Raw genomic sequence first — 21,781 nt, forward strand, 5'->3', positions numbered from 1 at the left:
ATATTTCTAATTACAGTATGATTACATAAATAGCTTAATTTAGCACAATGAATGTAGATCACCTTTCAAAATATATTTTGGTTATCTAACCTAACAAATGTACTCATTATAATCTAAATGTTAATTTTCAAATTGTAATTGATGACACATTTATAGATCATAAAATCAATTTAATGGGTACAGCATAGTATTGATAGAATTGAAAACAATGTATAATAGAATATAATTGAATAGAACACAAAAAAAGCAGAATAGAGCAGACTGCTATTAAGCATTGTAAGGGGATATATTATTTATGAAACATTTTTATTTTCAGGTTTCCAAATATGTATATATCTGTATGCGTGTGTTATGTATATTGATATAAAGTGTATTACTTTCTGTGGGGCACAGTCCAAACATTTGTGGAAGACACTGGAATATACATTGTTGCTAGCCTTGGAAAAATAGATCAGGAACATATTATTATGCTATGCCAATTGCTGTTAAAAGCAAAGAACTGCTTTTGGATTAAAAGTTTAGCAAGCTAAACATTGCTTTGCTTTAAGTCTTTGTGGCCATTCTAATTCAGTTAGCTACAATCTCTATGTGTTATCCTAAACATATTTGATTTACCCAAGGAAGTTGGTAAATTCCAACCTGGCATCTGATTACTGCTTGCCAGGATAAACTTTTCTTACCCCTTGGCATTTACTGTCTGTCAGAGAAGACTAGCCCATTTGACAGTGTTTATATTCTTAACATAACCCAAATAATATTAATTGGATTAAATTCCTGGTTAAAACACATGAACTTACCGAATTAAAACTAGACAGAAATGTGTTGGTATAGAGATTATTGTCCTTTGACTATATGTTTTTCTGCTTTAATTTGTACAATAATAAAAGTGAGGTATATTCATTGAGCCGACATCATCTCTACCTTCTATTTGGTACAATTATGCTGATGAGTAAATAGAGACAAAATAAAAGCTTATGAAAAATTTTTATGTCTATAGTCCTTCTACTGCTGCCAAATTTTTCTTTATTCATTTTGAAGCCCTAATAGTAGGTGCAGATGTATTTGGGATTTTATGTCTTACTATTGAATCAAGCCCTTTATAAATATAAAATGCTCCTTTTATCTCTGATGATATTCATCTTAAAGTCTAATTTTTCTTATATTAATAGTGCCACACTATTTTATAATTATTATTGGCATGATATTACTTTCCCACACTTTTACCTGAAATTTGTATCTTTATATTTAAAGTGCATCTCTTTCAGACAATCTTTGTTATGTGTACCTATGCCTTTTAATTGAAATGTTAAATTAATTACATCTAACATAGCTATTGCTATCTTGTATTTAAGTCTAAATACTTGCTTTTTGCATTTCCCCCATCTTTTTTTTTTTTTGGTATTGTTCTTCCCTTTCCTTCCTCTTGTTTCTTTTGGATTATTTAAATATTTTTAAAAGATTTTATTCTCTATATTGGATTCTTATCCAAATATATTAACAGTCTATTTTAGTGGTTACTCTAGAAATTATTAAGTACATCTTTAATTTATCACAGTGAACTTTATCATAGCACTTTATAGTCACAGTTTTAAAATATTTGAATCTTATAACAGTATAATTATATTTATCATCTCCTCCATGCATTGGATATTATTATCATGTATTTTAGTTCTACAAAAGGGCTTCCCTGGTGGCAGTAAGGAATCTGCCTGAAGTATGGGAAACCTGGGTTTGATCTCTGGGTTGGGAAGATCTCCTGCAGAAAGAAACGGCCACCCACTCCAGTATTTTGGCCTGGAGAATTCCACGCACAGTGGAGCCTGGCAGGCTAGAGTCCATGGGGTCATAAAGAGTCAGACATGATTGAGCAACTTTCAGTTAGCTCTACGAACAATATAATGACATTATTACAGTGACATTGACGGTGTAAACAATTACAATGACATTATTTTCTGTTTTTAACAGTAATTTGTTTTTATATTATGCAACAGAAAAAGTAGTCCTTTACATTTACTACTTATTTGTCATTTTGAATGCTCTTAATTCCTTATTTTAGATTAAAAAAATTAAAATTTTAATTGGAGGCTAACTACTTTACAATATTGTGGGTTTTGCCATACATTCACATGAATCAGCCATGGGTGTACATGTGTTCCTCATCCTGACCCTCCCTCCCACCTCCCTCCCCATCCCATCCCTCAAGGTCATCCCAGGGCACCAGCCCCGAGCACCCTGCTTCATGCATCGAACCTGGACTGGTGATCTATTTCACATATGATAATATACATATTTCAATGTTATTCCCTCAAGTCACCCCACCCTCACCTTCTCCCACAGAGTCCAAAAGTCTGTCCTTTACATCTGTGTCTCTTTTGCTGTCTTGCATAAAGGGTCATCGTTGCTATCTTTCTAAAGTCCATATATATGCGTTAATATGCCGTATTGGGTGTTTTTCTTTCTGACTTACTTCACTCTGTATAACAGGCTCCAGTTTCAGCTACCTCATTAGAGCTGATTCAAATATTCTTTTTTAACAGCTGAGTAATGTTCCATTGTGTATCTGTACCTCAGCTTTCTTATCCATTTATCTGCCAGTGGGCATCTAGGTTGCTTCCATGTCCTGGCTATTGTAAACAGTGCTGCAATGAACATTGGGGTACATGTGTTTCCTTCAGTTCTGCTTTCCTCGGTGTGTATGCTCAGCAGTGGGATTGCTGGGATGTACAGCAGTTTTATTTCCAGTTTTTTAAGGAATCTTCACACTGTTCTCCAGTTCGAATTCCCACCAACAATGTAAGAGGGTTCCTTTTTCTCTGCACCCTCTCCAGAATTTATTGTTTGTAGATTTTTTGATAGCAGCCATTGACCAGCGTGACATGGTACCTCATTGTGGTTTTGATTTGCATTTCTCTGATAATGAGTGATGCTGAGCATCTTTTCATGTGTTTGTTAGCCATCTGTATGTCTTCTTTGGAGAAATGTCTGTTTAGTTCTTTGGCCCATTTTTTGATTGGGTCATTTATTTTTCTGGAATTGAGCTGCAGGAGTTGCTTGTATATTTTTGAGATTTATTCTTTGTCAGTTGCTTCTTTTGCTATTTTCTCCCATTCTGAAGGCTGTCTTTTCACCTTGCTTATAGTTTCCTTCATTGAGCAAACGCTTTTAAGCAGATTTAGTGTTTAAACTTACCTGGTGGCTCAGATGGTAAAGCGTCTGCTTAGAATGCAGGAGACCTGGGTTCAATCCTTGGGTTGGGAAGATCCTCTGGAGAAGGAAATGGCAACCTCCTCCAGCACTCTTACCTGGAAAATCCCATGGATGGAGGAGCCTGATAGGCTACAGTCCATGGGGTTGCAAAGAGTTGGACATGACTGAGCGACTTCACTTTCATATTTCTTCCATAGGGTTCCTCCACGTTGTTGTTGTTGAGCTGCTAAGTCATGTTCAACACTTTGTTAGCCCATGGAGAGTAGCCCCAGGCTCCTCTGTCCATGGGATTTTTTCCAGGCAAGAACACTGGGGTGGGTTGCCATTACAACGACAAAAACAAACGGTGTTCTTAAGATCCGTCTAGTCAAGGCTACGGTTTTTCCAGTAGTCATGTATGGATGTGAGAGTTGGACTATAAAGAAAGCTGACTGCCGAAGAATTGACGCTTTCGAACTGTGGTGTTGGAGAAAACTCTTTTGAAAAGACCCTGATGCTGGGAAAGGTTGAAGGTGGGAGGAGAATGGGATGACAGAGGATGAGATGGTTGGATGGCATCACCTACTCAATGGACATGAGTTAGAGTAAACTCTGGGAATTAGTGATGGACAAGGAGGCCTGGCGTGAAGCAGTCCATGGGGTTGCAAACAGTCAGACACAACTGAGCAACTAAACTGAACTCTTTCCCTCTGGGATTCCAATGATATGTTTGTGAAATCTCATATTGTTTCAGATGTCACTGAGGTGTTTATTATTATTAATCCATCTCTTTTTGTCTCACTTTTCAAATTGGATAATTTCTAGCAACCAGACTCCAGGTTCACTGACTCTATTCTGCCAACTCCAATCTACTTTTGTTCCTATCCAGGGAAGCCTTCTTATTCTTACACATAACTCTAAACTCCATGCATGTATTTATGAAGTAGTGACATGACAATAATATGTCATCACCAAATATTACACTAATTTTTTTTTTCAGGTTCAGAATTACTGACATATTTGGCTTTTAAACAAGAGACTGCCCTGAAAATGTAGAAAATTCAGCAACCCACTTGGTTTTTATGTACTAGATGCCTGTACCAACACCTCCCTCTGTGTGATAGTCAAAAACATATCCAGACATTGCCAAATGTCCTCTCAAGAGAAAATCGCCTTCAGTTGACCACCACTACATAATAACTTTTTCCCTTAATTTATTTCTACTCAATACAGTATACTCATCGAGGAAACAATACACTTTCAAAAATAAGAGATTAAATTTAATTATGGACTAAGTTGCAAACTTAGTCAAGGCACAAGTTTGAATTACATATTTAAGGAATGAGCTTGACTTGGGGAACTATGTCTTATGAGGCAATTATTCTCAAATGGCTTCCATGATGTGTTCAGTATGGGGTTAGAAACTTCATAATGACATCCTTAAAATGCAATCCACTTCAAATGTGTCAAATGCAAAAATATTGCTAACTATACATGTGCGTTAAATTCACAACTCTCTCCTTCATAATCTGGTTTTGAAAATTTAGTATAAAGGGAATGTCACGGTGTCTAAAGTTAACATCTGACCTTCTGTAGACTGCTGTGCTTACTGCCAAGCTGTGCATCTGTGGATATGCCCACAGATGGCTGTATTGTAGCTACTGAAATTGGGAAATCTGTAATAAGAAGTCATCGCTTATTTAACCTGCTTTCCCGGGATACTTAGCATAAAAATTTGGTTTAGAGTCTAGGATTTGTATGTGTACATGTGCACTTACATGTTTATGCAGACATGTATTTTATCAGCTATCTCCCAATTTGATTTGTCAGTATAGATTCTCATTTGATTCTGTGAGTTGTAAAGGACATTAACTGCCTTTGTAAATTAAATATGTTTCTGATAACTAGAGTGTGTGTGTCTGTAGGTACTTGATATATGTTTGCTGATGGTATGATCATAATAATGAGAAAGAAAAGAAAAAGGCTTGAAATGACATAAATTATATGCTTCTAGATAAGGCAAAGAAAATGGAAAAATTAAGGCAAAATGGGATATAGGTTTTCTTTGCAATTTTCCTATTAGAACCAAACTAATACTGTATTTAAGAAAAAAGTAAAATTAGAACATGAAAATAAAATTCATACTATTTAAGCTGTTAAAAAAAGAAACAGGTAAAATGATCTTAAAAGGAAATTAGCTTAATGTTGTCATCTGTATTATAATATTTTTTATAATGACATATTATTCAGGAATTAAGAGAAACTGTGTATAAATATATAAACAGTAGAATACATGTGTGAGTGTGTGTGTGTGTGTGTGTATATATAAATAAAAACAAAGGCTGGGGATATACATATATATAAATATACAGGTATAAATGTATATACATGTATCTCCAAACTTTCTACTGTTTATTGACAGTCCTCTATCAAATACTAATCATAAAATAAAAACAGAAAAAATGTATTACCAAATATAATTAGTAGCTGAGTTCTTAAAAGTTAATATGGCAAATGTGCAGCAACATGGATGGACCAAGAGGTTGTCATACCGAGTGAAGTTAGAGAAGAATAAATATCCTATAACATCCTATACGTGAAATCTAAAAATAAATAATACAAATAACTTGCAAAATAGAAAGAAACTCATAGACTTAGAGAACGAACTTATGGTTGCTGAGGGGCAGGGGGAAGGATGGGGGGAAGGGATAGTTGGGGTGTTGGGATGACCATGTACACACTGCTGTATATAAAATGGATAACTAACAAGGTCTTGTTGTATAGTACATGGAAATTTGCTCAATGTGATGTGACAGTCTGGATGGGAGGGGAATTTGAGGGAGAAAGGATACATATGTGTATGTGTGCATATATATACATGCAAATTAACACCTCTTTGTTTTAAATCTTCAAGTCGTTTCTGTTGTGGTTTTAGATTTTATTAAAACAATTCCTTAGAAGTTAGGTGGCAAAAATGAGACTTCAACCCAGAGTATCTAAATCTAATTGCAAGGCTGTTTCTAGTTCTACACCAGAGTAGCCACAGAGACTCAGTCCATCATTGATCATGATCAGTAAGAGGGTATTCTGTTTAACATAGAGAGACAAAAATATAACATTCTGTGGAGTGATATTAATCAGCTATACCCTAACATCAAATAAAAGCTTAAAAAAAAAAAAAAGAGAGAGAGACAGAGAGGGAAAAAAGTTAATATGGCCAAAAATAAGGTGTACCATTTTAAGTGAGTAATTACTGTCTGATATTTTAATTTTTTATATAAATACTATTAATATATATTAAAATATATTTCATGGTGAAAAGAGAACATTCACATTTAGTGATTTTAAGTAGCTCTTTTCTCATGAGTTATGATGTTCCAGGGCTTCCCTTGTAGCTCAGCTGGTAAAGAATCTGCCTGCAATGTGGGAGACCTGGGTTTGATCCCTGGGTTGGGAAGATCCCCTGGAGATGGGAAAGGCTACCCACTCCAGTATTCTGGCCTGGAGAATTCCACAGACAGTCCATAGGGTTCTAAAAAGTTGAACACAACTGAGTGACTTTCACTTCACTTCACTTTTGATGCCCTATGTAGGAAATGCAAAGTTGAGTTCTAAAAATAGTCATGTGCTAACCTGTTTGAAGTAAATCAGAAGTTATATAGGACAAAATTGTCTGATACTTTTGATTTGACATTTTACTAAGCAATGTTATATCAAGTGTAAAGAAAATGACTATGTCATTTGTTATAGTTGTAAAAATAAAGAAAACATACAAAAAGATTTAGTCTTATCTCTAGAATAATCATAGAACAATGAATAACATTCATTATGATTATAGCATACACACTTCTAGACTTATCACTCCACAGAATATTATATTTTTGTCTCTCTATGTTAAACAGAATACTCTCTAACTGATCATGATCAATGATAGACTGAGCCTCTGTGGCTACTCTGGTGTAGAACTAGAAACAGCCTTGCAATTAGATTTAGATACTGTGGGTTAAAGTCTCATTTTCGCCACCTAACTTCTAAGGAATTGTTTTAATAAAATCCAAAACCACAACAGAAACCACTTGAAGATTTAAAACAAAGAGGTGTTAATTTGCATATGTGGCTACATGCATAATTAGGGAGATGTGACGCCAAAAAATTTTGAACTGAACTGAGGCCAAAAAGGTGAAAGTAAAGTATCCTGAAGATTAACCCCAGCATAAACTTACCAGAACCCAAGACCAGAAGATTAGAGGGAAAGAGTAGTGCTACTGGAGTGCAGGATACAGATGAATCAGATGATGTTGCAATCAGTTCAGTTCAGTTGCTCAGTCCTGTCTGATTCTTTGTGACACCATGGATTGTAGCACAACAGGCCTCCCTGTCTATCACCAACTCCCGGAGTTTGCTCAAACTCATGTCCATTGAGTCGGTGATGCTATCCAAGCATCTCATCCTCTATTGTCCCCTTCTCCTCCTGCCTTCAATCTTTCCCAGCATCAGGGTCTTTTCCAATAAGTCAGTCCTCATCAGGTGGCCAAATTATTGGAGTTTCAGCTTCAGCATCAGTCCTTCCAATGAATATTCAGGACTGATTTCCTTTAGGATGGACTGGTTGGATCTCCTTGCAGTCCAAGAGACTCTCAAGAGTCTTTTCTAATACCACAGTTCAAAAGAATCAATTCTTTGGCACTCAGTTTTCTTTATAGTCCAACTCTCACATCCATACATGACTACTGGAAAAACCATAGTTTTGACTAGATGGACCTTTAGATGACTAGATGGCAAAGTAATGTCTCTGCTTTTTAATATGCTGTCTAGGCTGGTCAGAACCTTTCTTCCAATGGGCAAGCATCTTTTAATTTCAAGGCTGCAGTCACCATCTGCAGTGATTTTGGAGCCCAAAAAAATAAAGTCTGACACTGTTTCCACTGTTTCCCCACCTTTTTGCCATGAAGTGATAGGACCAGATGCCATGATCTTAGTTTTCTGAATGTTGAGTTTTAAGCCAACATTTTCACTCTCCTCTTTCACTTTCATCAAGAGGCTCTTTACTTCTTCTTCACTTTCTGCCATAAGGGTGGTATCATCTGCATATCTGAGGTTATTTATATTTCTCCCATCAATCTTGATTTTCCAGCTTGTTCTTCATCCAGCCCGGCATTTCTCATGATGTACTCTACATATAAGTCAAATAAACAGGATGACAATATACAGCCTTGACATACTCATTTCTTGATTTGGAACCAGTCTGTAGTTCCATGTCTGGTTCTAACTGGGTTGCTTCCTGACCTGAATACAGATTTCTCAATAAGTAATCTGCATACAGATTTCTCAAATCTGCATACAGATTTTCTCAATGTTGCAATAGAGTGGCCCTAATCCTTGGTAGCTCAGCTGATAAAGAATCTGCTTACAATGCAGGAGACCCTGCTTTGACTCCTGGGTTGGAAAGATCCCCTGGAGAAGGGATAGGCTATCTACTCCAGTATTTGTGGGCTTCCCTAGTTGCTCAGATGGTAAAGAATCCACCTGCAATGAGGAAGACCAGGGTTTGATCCCTGGGTTGGGAAGATCCCCTGGAGGAGGGCATGACAATCCACTCCAGTATTCTTGCCTGGAGAATCCCCATGGACAGAGGAGTTTGCTGGGCTACAGTTGCAAAGAGTTGGACACAACTGAGTGACTAAGCACAGCATTTTCAGTTGGGAGTGTAAAAGACATTTAGCAGGTACTGAAAATGGAATGAGAGAAAGAGAGTCAAAGAAGAAGGGGGAGAAAGAACTTGGATTGTCTTTCTTCTCTACCCTCCCAAATCCCAGTCACCCTTAGGTGACACCCAGCAACTTAGGACAGAACAAGGGGAGGCAAGGGAAGGTCTGAGGGAGAAGTGCAGTCAATTATCTCCAGTGTTTTGCCATCTGTAAAACAAGAATCATAATATCCATCTCAGAAGTTTGATTCAGACTAATTTAAAACAATGTACTGGGCCTTGAAAAGCATCATGCTTGTGAAAGTTGGTACTATTATTACTAGAAAGAATCTAGCAGTTCCAAAGATTAAGTTTCTTTCTTTTGGTTACCTTATAGCTTTGGATATGTTACCCATCTGTGATCAGCAATAAGACGCTAAATTAGGGATTAACCTTTTTGAGCCTTAGAAAGGTCAATCTAAATCTCTAATAATTTGAAACACTAAAGTGTGACATTATCTACATTCCTAAAAAGAAAGGTTGAGGTTTCCATTTTTAGAATGTCTACATGGGGAACCCTGTGGATCCACGACCCAGAAAAACTGGTGATATTATTTAAACATAAATTCTCTGAGAATGTTCCCACAACAAATAGGGAAATATTTATTCAAGAAAATGTACTAAAACTGCCTAAGAGCAGTGAAAGTCTGTGGCATCTGAAACATGGCCTTCTCTCTCCCTCTCCCCTCCCAGCTTATTTTGATGGAAATTCCACCCCAGGCAGGAGAAAGTAAAAAGTGAAAGTGTTAGTCACTCAGTTATGTCTGGACTCTTTGTGACTGACCCCATGGACTGTAGGCCACTAGGATCCTCTATCCATTGAATTCTCCAGGCATGAATACTGGAGTGGGTAGCCATTCCATTCTTCAGGGGACCTTCTTGACCCAGGGATTAAACCCCAGTCTCCCACATTATAGGCAGATCAGAGTCACCAGGAAAAAAACTCTTCCTCCACCCCTGGATCCCAGTCAGGGCTGGGACATTGATGTTTCATAATCTGTCTTCCAGTTACCTATTGGAGGCTAAATTCTTAATAAGTAAAGCCAAGAGGCAGTCAAAGAGAGCCCAGCTAAATTGTTATCCCAGGGTGACTGCATATTCAAGGCTGTACCCTTAAGGTACGCACTGCTGGAGAAGTGGACTGCACTCCAATAATCCAGACAGTCACCAAACAATAAAGAAAACCTTGAGTGAGAGGTGAGTAATACTTAGATTTGCTGCAACACATTTGCTAAAATTTCTAGTTTCAAAGAGTAGTTATGAAGCATGTAAAGAAATGGAATTCTGACATAAAAAGAAAAAAATCATGAAAAAATAAATACACTTATGAGAGTAACCAGAAGTCAGATTTAAATAAGACTTCTAAGGAGCCATTGGAAGGAAAGTTACAACCAACCTAGACAGCATATTAAAGAGCAGAGACATTACTTTGCCAACAAAGGTCCGTCTAGTCAAGGCTATGGTTTTTCCAGTGGTCATGTATGGATGTGAGAGTTGGACTGTAAAGAAAGCTGAGCACTAAAGAATTGATGCTTTTGAACTGTGGTGTTGGATAAGACTCTTGAGAGTCCCTTGGACTGCAAGGTGATCCAACCAGTCCACCCAAAAGGAGATCAGTCCTGGCTGTTCATTGGAAGGACTGATGCTGAAGCTGAAACTCCAATACTTTGGCCACCTCATGCAAAGAGCTGACTCATTTGAAAAGACCCTGATGCTGGGAAAGATTGAGGGCAGGAGGAGAAGGGGATGACAGAGAATGAGATGGTTGGATGGCATCACTGACTCAATGGACATGGGTTTGGGTGGACTCCGGGAGTTGATGATAGACAGGGAGGCCTGGTGTTTTGCAGTTCATGGGGTCGCACAGAGTCAGACACGACTGAATGACTGAACTGAACTGAACTGAAGGAGCCATTATGATATTTTCAAAGAACTATAGGAAACTTAAAACACAAAGAAAGACACAATGAAAAAACCTTTTTAAATAAAGAATATAAATTCAAAAGATATAAATTATTGAGCAGGTCCCACCCCATCCTGGATGGTTGTTCCCCCAACCACCCACCTGGACACTGATCATCAGAGCATGCCGACATCCTCCCTCCTGTGGTAAAGGACCAGCATTAGGTTTCAAGCTGAATCAGGACCGAGTAAGATCAAACCACCAGCACAGGTTGACACAGGTGCACCAATACCTAAAACGTGACTCAAAGTAACCTAGACTTCATTATGCTGTATTTGTCATAAATTAGCATTGAGATTTTTGCCCTATTTCCCACCTCATGCATTTTGTTTGGGCAATTATGGGAAAGTATCTGCACACTAGGAGAAAACCTAAAGCTGTCAATCAATCTATCAGTCAAATGACACAGGACAGAGGAAGGAATACTATTCTAGAAAACCCCACCCCACACTATTGTGGAGCTGCTTCTGGCTTCTAGACAGTCTGCTCTCATCCTTTCTCAGGAGTGTATGTTCACTCTGCTTAATAAAATTCTTGCTACTTAAAACTGCTCTATGCCTCTCACCTGAATTTTTTTTCCCCCAGGAAGGGCAAGAACTGAGGAAATCTCCATTCCAATGGTGACAACAGTATACAAAAGGTGAAAAACGAAACCCAAGTACCGGTCAACTGATGAATGCATGAACCAACTCTGGTTTATCCATATACTTGAATATCCTCAACCATAAAAAATGTATTGAGATAAGCTACCATAGTGGTAAAGAACCTGCCTGCCAATACAGGAGATATAAGAGACACAGGTTCGATCCCTGGGTTGGGAAGATCCCCTGGAGAAGGGCCTGGCAACCTGCTCCAGTGTTCTTGCCTGGAGAACCCCATGGACAGAGGAGCCTGGCGGGCTACATACAGTCCATGAAGTCACACAGAGTCAGACATCTCAAGCAACTGGGCACAGCACACAGCAAACAATATAAACATACCTTGAAAACGTGCTGAGTGAAAGAATTCAGTTGCAAAAGACCACATATTATGATTTTACTTATATGCAATATCCAGAAGTAGGAAAACTTTAAGGACAGGAGATAGACTGGTGGTTACCTAGGGCTGAGAAGTGACAGTTAAAAGGCACAGTGTGAGGAGTTGCAGCATCAATGCTTTTGAACTAGTTTTGATGATGATTGCATAACTATGAATATACATAATGATAATATTAAACTAAATACTAAATTAATAATAAATACATTGAATGGTAGATTTCAAACTGGTACATTTTATGGTCTATGGATTACATCTCAATAAACTACTCCCTCCCAATACAGGTTGAACCATGTTTGCATAATTCTTAGGGAAAACATAAAATTGAATGTACTTGCCACTACTGTCATGTAACTTTTTTAAAGCATGAATTTCTAGCAAATGGCAGAAAAAAATGGCTACTTAAAAATTTTTAATTAAATGTGTAAAATGTACACTTTTAGTTATTTATCTGCTATTGTATTTTATACATTTTAGAACTAGACTTTTTTCACTAACTAAATATCTGAACTTGATTGCTCTAACTTTTGCAAAGATGAGAAAAATAGGTGCAATTTTCTGGGCATGCCAATTTTTAATTCTGATCCCTTCCTTTGCCTTTGGGAATGTGTTTCCTTGCCCCAGCAGGGCAATCTAAGCACCACAATAGCAGTTTTAGTTTGCATTTGCTGGCTTTCACACGCATGTGTACTAACCTTAACATCTCTTAAATAGAGTTTATTTTGCAAAGAATTTGTTTATCTAGCATTAGCACATGACAAAACAGGAATGTAATAAGGATGCATAAATTGTAAATGCATAGTTCATAACTGAATGTTTGAACATGTCTTAAAGCAGTGGGGCAATTTGATCGTTATAATCCAGCTTTTTTTTTTTTTTTTTTTTCCTGAGAGAAAAGGGCATGCTTATCTAGGATTTATTTCATCTGCAATTTTCACATGACAAAATTTACTTTTAAGTTTAAAATGATGTTGTTTTGGTCCCTGGTGTCAGAGTGTGATGAGAGTTGGAAAAGCAGACAGAACTACAAACGTCTAATCTTGGCATGGCATTTGCTTTCCATTTTCTTTAGTGTGCACTGATGGGATATCACTGAATGTTAAAACCTTGGCAGAGTCACTAGTGTGCAGAGTCTCTTTTTTTTTTTTTTTTTGTGAAGAGAGAAATGAATTTCAAGTCCAATGAAGTTAATCTAATTTTAAAATTATTGTTGGTTAGTTTTTATTTTTTTATCATTGAATTTTCTCTCTGACTGTATATACCCCAAAGAACATTAAATCTTCATCCCACTAAACAGATATATGCAGGAATATACTATTTCTCTGAGGTGAAGGATATGAACCTCTAGCTTTGTCCTTTATGGATATATTGTGTTATTGTCAAAGTTAAAATAGTGGCCCCCAAAGTATACACTGCTCACTTTCTTTCCCTATTTAACCTTTTTGTTTTAAGGACTTCGCCTGAATAAGTGTTATGTTCTCTTTCTCACATGACCCATCTCACACTTGTTCATCAGTCAGTTCAGTCCAGTCACTTAGTCATGTCTGCCTCTTTGCGACCCCATGGACTGCAACATGCCAGGCTTCCCTGTCCATCACCAACTCCTGGAGCTTGCTCAAACTCATGTCCACCGAGTCAGGGATGCCATCCAACCATCTCATCCTCTTGTCCCCTATTCTTCCTGCCTTCAATGTTTCCCAACATCAGGGTCTTTTCCAATGAGTCAATTATTAACATCAGGTGGCCAAAATATTGGAGTTTCAGCATCAGTCCTTCCAATGAATATTCAGGGCTGATTTCCTTTAGGATTGACTGATTTGATCTCCTAGCAATCCCACATTTATTACTACTCTATTGGAGGTAGTGTTCTTGCTTCTGTTTTTAAAACCCTGACTCTACCAAGTTTACAATAATATTTCCTACCATAAAAGAAATTTATTCTGTTCTTCTTTTAAACTTGTCCAAATGGTCTAATTCTAAAACCAGAAATTTCACTCCCTATCTTCTTTGATCAATCAGTTACATTTGTCTTTATTAGCCACCCTTTCTTTACTTAAATAACTGATGCATTCCTTTGAAATCTGTCTCACAATCTTCCTTGGATTTCAAACTACAGTATGAAGTCCTTCAGAGGAGGAATTGCATAATAAAAATCCAATATAATTACACACACACACACACACACACACACACACACACATATATTGAGAGCTCAATATGTGCAAGATATTCTTTTATCTGAAATCGGCATTTTTTGTATAGTTTTCTCTTTCTGTGCATTCTTGCCACTGCTTCTTAATGACTTCTGCTTCTGTTACATCCTTGTCATTATGTTCATCCTTGTATGAAATATTCCCTTGGTATCTCCAATTTTCTTAAAGAGATCTCTAGTCTGTCAACATTCTTTTGTTTTCCTCTATTTCATTGCAGTGTCTACATAAGAAGACTTTCTTATGTCTCAAAGAAAAGGAGTAGCCATCACAGTCAAGAAAAGAGTCTGAAATGCAGTATGTGGGTGCAATGCCATAAAGCACAGAATGATCTCCATTCATTTCCAAGGCAAACCATTCAATATCACAGTGATCCAAGTCTATGCCCCAACCACTATTGCTGAAGAAGTTGAAGTTGAACCATTCTATGAAGATGTACAAGACCTTCTAGAATTAACACCAAAAAAAAAAAAAAAAAATGTCTGTTTCATCATAGGGGACTGGAATGCAAAACAGGAAGTCAAGAGGCACCTGGAGTAACAGGTAAATTTGGCCTTGGAGTACAAAATGAAGAAAAGGGCAAAGGCTAACAGAGTTTTTCCAAGAGAATGCACTGGTCATAGCACACACCCTCTTCAAACCTCAGAAGAGATGACTCTATACAGATGACCAGATGGTCAATACAGAAATCAGATTGATTATAGTCTTTTCAGCTGAAGATGGAGAAGCTCTATATAGTCAGCAAAAACAAGACCAGGAGCTGATTGTGCCTCAGATCATGAACTCCTCATTGCCAAATTCAGACTGAAATTGAAGAAAGTAGGAAAGACTACCATTCAGGTATGACCTAAATTAAATTCTTTATGACTATACAGTGGAAGTGAGAAATAGATTCAAGGGATTAGATCTGATAGACATAATACCTGAAGAACTATGGATGGAGGTTCATGACATTGTAGAGGAGGCAGTGATCAAAGCGATCCCCGAGAAGAAGAAATGCAAAAAGGCAAAATGGTTGCCTGAGAAGGCCTCACAAATATCTGATAAAAGAAGAGAGGCTAAAGGCAAAGGAGAAAAGGAAAGATATATCCATCAAAATGCAGAGTTTGAAAGAATAGCAGGGTGAGATAAGAAAGCCTTCCTAAATGATCAGTGCAAAGAAATAGGGGAAAACAATAGAGTGGGAAAGACTAGAGATCTTTTCAAGAAAATTAGAGATACCAAGGGAACATCTCATTCTAAGATGGACATAATAATGGACAGAAATGGCATGGACCTAACAGAAGCAGAAAATATTAAGAAGAGGTGGCAAGAATATACAGAAGAACTATACAAAAAAGATCTTCATGACCCAGATAACCACAATGGTGTGATCACTCACCTAGAGCCCAGACTTCCTAGAATGCGAAGTCAAGTGGACCTTAGGAAGCATCACTATGAAAAAAGCTAGTGGAGGTGACAGAATTCCAGTTGAGCTATTTCAAATCCTGAAAGATGATGCTATGAAAGTGCTCTACTCAATATGCCAGCAAATTTGGAAAACTCAACAGTGGCCACAAAACTGGAAAAGGTCAGTTTTCATTCCAATCCCATAGAAAGGCAACGTAAAAGAATGTGCAAACTACTGCACAATTGCACTCATTTCACATGCATCAAAACTACAGTGAGGTATCACCTCAACCAATCAGCGTGTCTGTCATTGAAAAATCTATAAACATAAATGCTGGTAAGGTTGTGGAGTATAGGAAACCCCCCTACCCTGTTGGCGGGACTGTAAGTTGGTAAATCCAACATAGTGAACAGTTGGAAGTTCCTTAAAAAACTAAAAATAACTACCATCAGTCAGTCACTCAGTTCAGTCGCTCAGTCGTGTCCAACTCTTTGCAACCCCATGAATCACAGCAAGCCAGGCCTCCCTGTCCATCACAAACTCCCAGAGTTTACTCAAACTCATGCCCATCGAGTCGGTGATGCCATCCAGCCATCTCATCCTCTGTCGTCCCCTTCTCCTCCTGCCCATAATCCCTCCCAGCATCAGGGTCTTTTCCAATGAGTCAACTCTTCGCATGAGGTGGCCAAAGTATTGGAGTTTCAGCTTCAGCATCAGTCCTTCCAATGAACACCCAGGACTGATCTCCTTTAGGATGGACTGGTTGGATCTCCTTGCAGTCCAAGGGACTCTCAAAAATAGCTACCACATGATCCATTAATTCCACTACTGGGCATATATATGGAGAAAAACATACTTTGAAAAGATTTTAGTGTCCATTGCAGCACTATTTACAGTAGCCAGGACATAAGAAGCAACCTAAATATCTATTGACAGAGGAATAGATAAAGAAGATGTGGTTCATATATACAATGGGATATTACCCAACCATAAAAGAACAAAATAATACCTCTTATATCAACATGGATGGACCTAGAGAGTGTCATATTAAGTGAAGTAAATCAGAGAAAGACAAATATCATATGATATCACTTACATGTAGAATGTAAGCAAGTGATACAAATGAACCTATTTACAATATGGAAATAGTCACAAATGTAGGAAAAAAATTATCTTTACCAAGGGGAAAGGGGAGGGAGCAATGAATTGGGAGATTTGGATTGACATACATATCACTACTCTGTACAATATAGATAACTAATAAGAACCCATGATATAGCACAAGGAACTCTATTCAATACTCTGTCATGACTTATCTGGGAATATAATTTAAAAAACAGAGGATATATGTGTAACTGATCTATTTGCTGTAGAGCAGAAACTAATACAACATTGTAAATTAACTATACTGCAATAAAGTTAATTTAAATATAATTTTTATGTGGATAAAATTTTATTAAACTAAGATAAAGCTGAATAAAATGTGTTTTATAACTAATATAAACTGAATTATACATTTTTCATTATCTTAGCATGTAAAAATTGAAAAACAAAAATAAATAATTTCTGTTCATCCACATTGTTTTATCTTTTAAGTGGTTTTAAGTGATTAAAAATCATACACATTGAAAAGAACTCAATTCTTTTGACTCAAAATTTTGTAAAATAAAGTTCATTGATAAAAGTATACATATTGTTTGATAAACTTCACAAGATGAATTTATACATTACAACCACACAGAAGCTTAAAATATAGAATGCCAGTATATAGCTTTTCACACATTTATAAAACATACCTAACCCTTATGCCACTCCCCCAAAGTAACAGTTATCTTGATATGTAATTCTAATGTTTATTTTATATTATAATGTATATATAATAATGTTCATAGTTATATGAACATTATATATGATGAAATTGTTCAATATTTTTTGTGTTTGGATACTATTTCCTCAAAATATCCTCTCAGTTTTATTTGTAATAGCATCCATGTTGCTTTGATAGCCACAGTTTGTTCTTTGTCCTTTCTGTATAATATTCTATGGTATGGATCTCTTTAGTTGTTTGTGAAAGTATTAACTTAATATATAGGTGAATGCAGTATTGGAAAATTTATTATCAATCTCACAGCAAAAGAGACAAGTGAAAACTGTCAATGATGAAAGGGAAAAAAGAACCACGATAGGAACGTGTACCACAGCAGGTTATCCGAGCCATTGGTTGTCAACACTGAGCAAGGTGAAATGTGAGGAGGCAAGAACACTGGGGCACCAGGAGGCCTTATCCCTAATTTTGAGTGACTGGAGGTCTCCACCTGGAGGGCACAGCTCCGAGAACATGTGCTGCGGAGGCACTGTCCTGACCTGTGGACAGGAGCGGAGCTTCGGGCTTCCCTTCCCTTTGTGACAGGATTTCCCCATGAAGTCCAGCCAAAGCGGATCTAGCAGGATGTGTCTTTACAGAGAAGCAAAAGTTAATAGAATTCAGGACCACCAAATCAGCTCTACAACAAATGCTAAAGGGACTTATATAGTTAAGAAATACGAGAGAAGAAAAAGATCTACAAAGTCATACCCCAAAACAGTGTAAAAAAAAGCAATCCTGCTGCTGCTGCTAAGTCGCTTCAATCTTGCCTGACTCTGTGCATAGATGGCAGCCCACCAGGGTCCTCTGTCCCTGGAATTCTGCAGGCAAGAATACTGGAGTGGGTTGCCATTTCCTTCTCCAATGTATGCATGCATGCTAAGTCACTTCAGTTGTGTCCGACTGTGTGTGACCCTATGGACAACAGCCCACCAGGCTCCTCTGTCCACAGGATTCTCTAGCAAGAATACTGGAGTGGGTTGCCATTTCCTCCTACAAAAAATAAAATGGCAATAGGAACATATACATCAATATTTACTTTAAATGTAAATGGATTAAGTGTTCCAACCAAAAGACACACTCTGGCTGAATGAATACAAAAAACAAGACCCATGCATATGCTGTCTACAAGAAGCCCACTTCAGACCTAAAGACACATATAGATTAATGGTGAGAGGATGTAAAAATATATTCATGCAAATAGGAAGCAAAAAAAAGCTTCAGTAGCAATCTTAATATCAGACAAAATAGACCTTAAAATAAAGAACATTACAAGTTAAGGAAGGACACTACATAATGACCAAGGGATCAATTCAAGAGGAAGTCATAACAATTGTAAATATCTATGCATCCAACCTAGGAGCACCTCAATACATAAGAGAAACACTGAGACATAACGTAACAGAAGCAGAAGATATTAAGAAGAGGTGGCAAGAATACACAGAAGAACTATATAAAAAAGATGTTCATGACCCAGATAATCACGATGCTGTGATCACTCACCTAGAGCCAAACATCCTGGAATGTGAAGTCAAGTGGGCCTTAGAAAGTATCACTATGAACAAAGCTAGTGGATGTGATGGAATTCCCATTGAGGTATTTCAAATCCTGAAAGATGATGCTGTGCAAGTGCTGCACTCAATATGCCAGCACATTTGGAAAACTCAGGAGTGGCCACGGGACTGGAAAAGGTCAGTTTTCATTTCAATCCCTAAGAAAGGCAGTCCCAAAGAATGCTCAAACTACTGCATAATTGCACTCATCTCACATGCTAGTAAAGTAATGCTCAAAATTCTCCAAGACAGGCTTCAGCAATATGTGAACCGAAAACTTCCAGATGTTCAAGCTGGTTTTAGAAAAAGCAGAGGAACCAGAGATCAGATTGCCAATATCTGCTGGATCATTGAAAAAGCAAGAAAGTTCCAGAAAAACATATATTTCTGCTTTTTGACTACACCAAAGCCTTCGACTGTGTGGATCACAATAAGCTGTGGAAAATTCTGAAAGAGATGTGAATACCAGACCACCTGACCTGCCTCTTGAGAAACCTGTATGCAGGTCAGGAACCAACAGTGAGAACTGGACATGGAACAACAGACTGGTTCCAAATAGGAAAAGGAGGACGTCAAGGCTGTATATTGTCACCCTGCTTATTTAACTTATATGCAGAGTACATCATGAGAAATGCTGGGCTGGAAGAAACACAAGCTGGAATCAAGCTAGCTGGGAGAAATGTCAATAACCTCAGATATGCAGATGACACCACCCTTATGGCAGAAAGTGAAGAGGAGCTAAAAAGCCTCTTGATGAAAGAGAAAGAGGAGAGTGAAAAAGTTGGCTTAAAGCTTATCATTCAGAAAACTAGGATCATGGTATCTGGTTCCATCACCTCTTGGGCAATAGATGGGGAGACAGTGGAAACAGTGTCAGAATTTATTTTTTTGGGCTCCAAAATCACTGCAGATGGTGATTTCAGCCATGAAGTTAAAAGACGTTTACTCCTTGGAAGGAAAGTTATGGCCAAGCTAGATAGCATATTAAAAGGCAGAGACATTACTTTGCCAACAAAGGTCCATCTGGTCAAGGCTAAGGTTTTTCCAGTGGTCATATATGGATGTGAGAGTTGGACTGTGAAGAAAGCTGAGCTCTGAAGAATTGATGCTTTTGGACTGTGGTGTTGGAGAAGACTCTTGAGAGTCCCTTGGACTGCAAGGAGATCCAACCAGTCCATCCTAAAGGAGATCAGTCCTGGGTGTTCATTGGAAGGACTGATGCTGAAGCTGAAACTCCAATATTTTGGCCATCTCATGCGAGGAGCTGACTTGTTGGAAAAGACCCTCATGCTGGGAGGGGTTGGGGGCAGGAAGAGAAGCGGACGACAGAGGATGAGATGGCTGGATGGCCTCACCGACTCGATGGGCATGAGTTTGAGTAAACTCTGGGAGTTTGTGATGGAGAGGGAGGCCTGGCGTGCTGCAATTCATGGGGTTGCAAAGAGTTGGACACGACAGAGCAACTGAACTGAACACAAAGATAGTAGAAGACTTTAAGACACCACTCATATCACTGGACAGATCATCAAAACAGAAAATTAATAAGGAAACACAAGTCTTAAATGATACATTAGATGCAATGGATCTCGTTAATATCTTCAGGACACTCCATCCAAATGCAGAAGAATACATCTTCCTCTCAAGTACACATGGAACATTCTCTAGATAGACCACATCTTGGGTCACAAATCAAACCTCAGTAAATTTAAGAAAATTGAAATCATATTAAGTATCTTTTCTGACCACAATGCTATGAGATGATATCAATTATAAGAAAAAAAAAAGTAAGAAACATAAATACATGGAAATTAAATAATACATTTCTGAAAAACCAGTGGGTTAGTGAAGAAATCAAAAGGGATTACAAAAATTTTCTAGAAACAAATGATGATGAAAACACAAGAACTCAAAACCTATGAGATGCACCAAAAGAAGTTCGAAGTGGGAAGTTTATAGCAATGCAATCCTACCTCAAGAAACAGGAAAAACAGTGAATAGAAAATCTAACTTTTCACCTAAAACAACTGGAAAAAAAGAACAACAACAACAACAACAACAAAATAGCAGAAGGAAATAAATCACATAAAGTTCAGAGCAGAAATAAATGAAAAAGAAATGAAAGAAACAATAGTAAAGATTAATAAAACTAAAAGCTGGTTCTTCGAGAAGATAAACAAAATTGACAAACCTTTAGCCAGACTCATCGAGAGAGAGAGAGAGAGAGAAATCAAATCAGCAAAATTAGAAATGGGAAAGGAGATGCTACAACAGACCATGCAGCAATACAAAGGATTATAAGAGACTATTATGAAAAACTATATGACAATAAAAAGGATAACCTGGAAGAAATGAACAGTTTCTTAGAAAAGTTCAATCTTCCAAGACTGAACTAGGAAGAAATAGAAATTATGAACAACCCAATTACAAGCACTGAAATAGAAGCTGTGATCAAAAATCTCCCAAGAAACAAAAGCCCAGGACCAGATGCCTTTGGTAATGGATTGTGATGCATAATTGCAGAAGTCACAGCTACATGTAAAAGAACAAAATTAGAACACTTCCTAACACCATACACAAAGATAAGCTCAAAATGGATTAAAGACCTAAATATCAGACCAGAAGCTATAAAGCTCTTAGCGGAAAACATAGAACACTCGATGACATAAATCAAAGCAAGATCCTCTATGACCCACCTCCTAGAGTAATGGAAATAAAAGCAAAAGTAAACAAGTGGGACCTGATTAAAGTTAAAAGTTTTTACACAGCAGAGGAAACTATAAGCAAGGTGAAAAGACAACCCTCAGAATGGGAGAAAATAGCAAATTAAACAACTG

The sequence above is a fragment of the Dama dama genome, chromosome 6 (genome assembly GCF_033118175.1).
Source record: "Dama dama isolate Ldn47 chromosome 6, ASM3311817v1, whole genome shotgun sequence".
In the NCBI taxonomy this organism is placed as follows: Eukaryota; Metazoa; Chordata; class Mammalia; order Artiodactyla; family Cervidae; genus Dama; species Dama dama.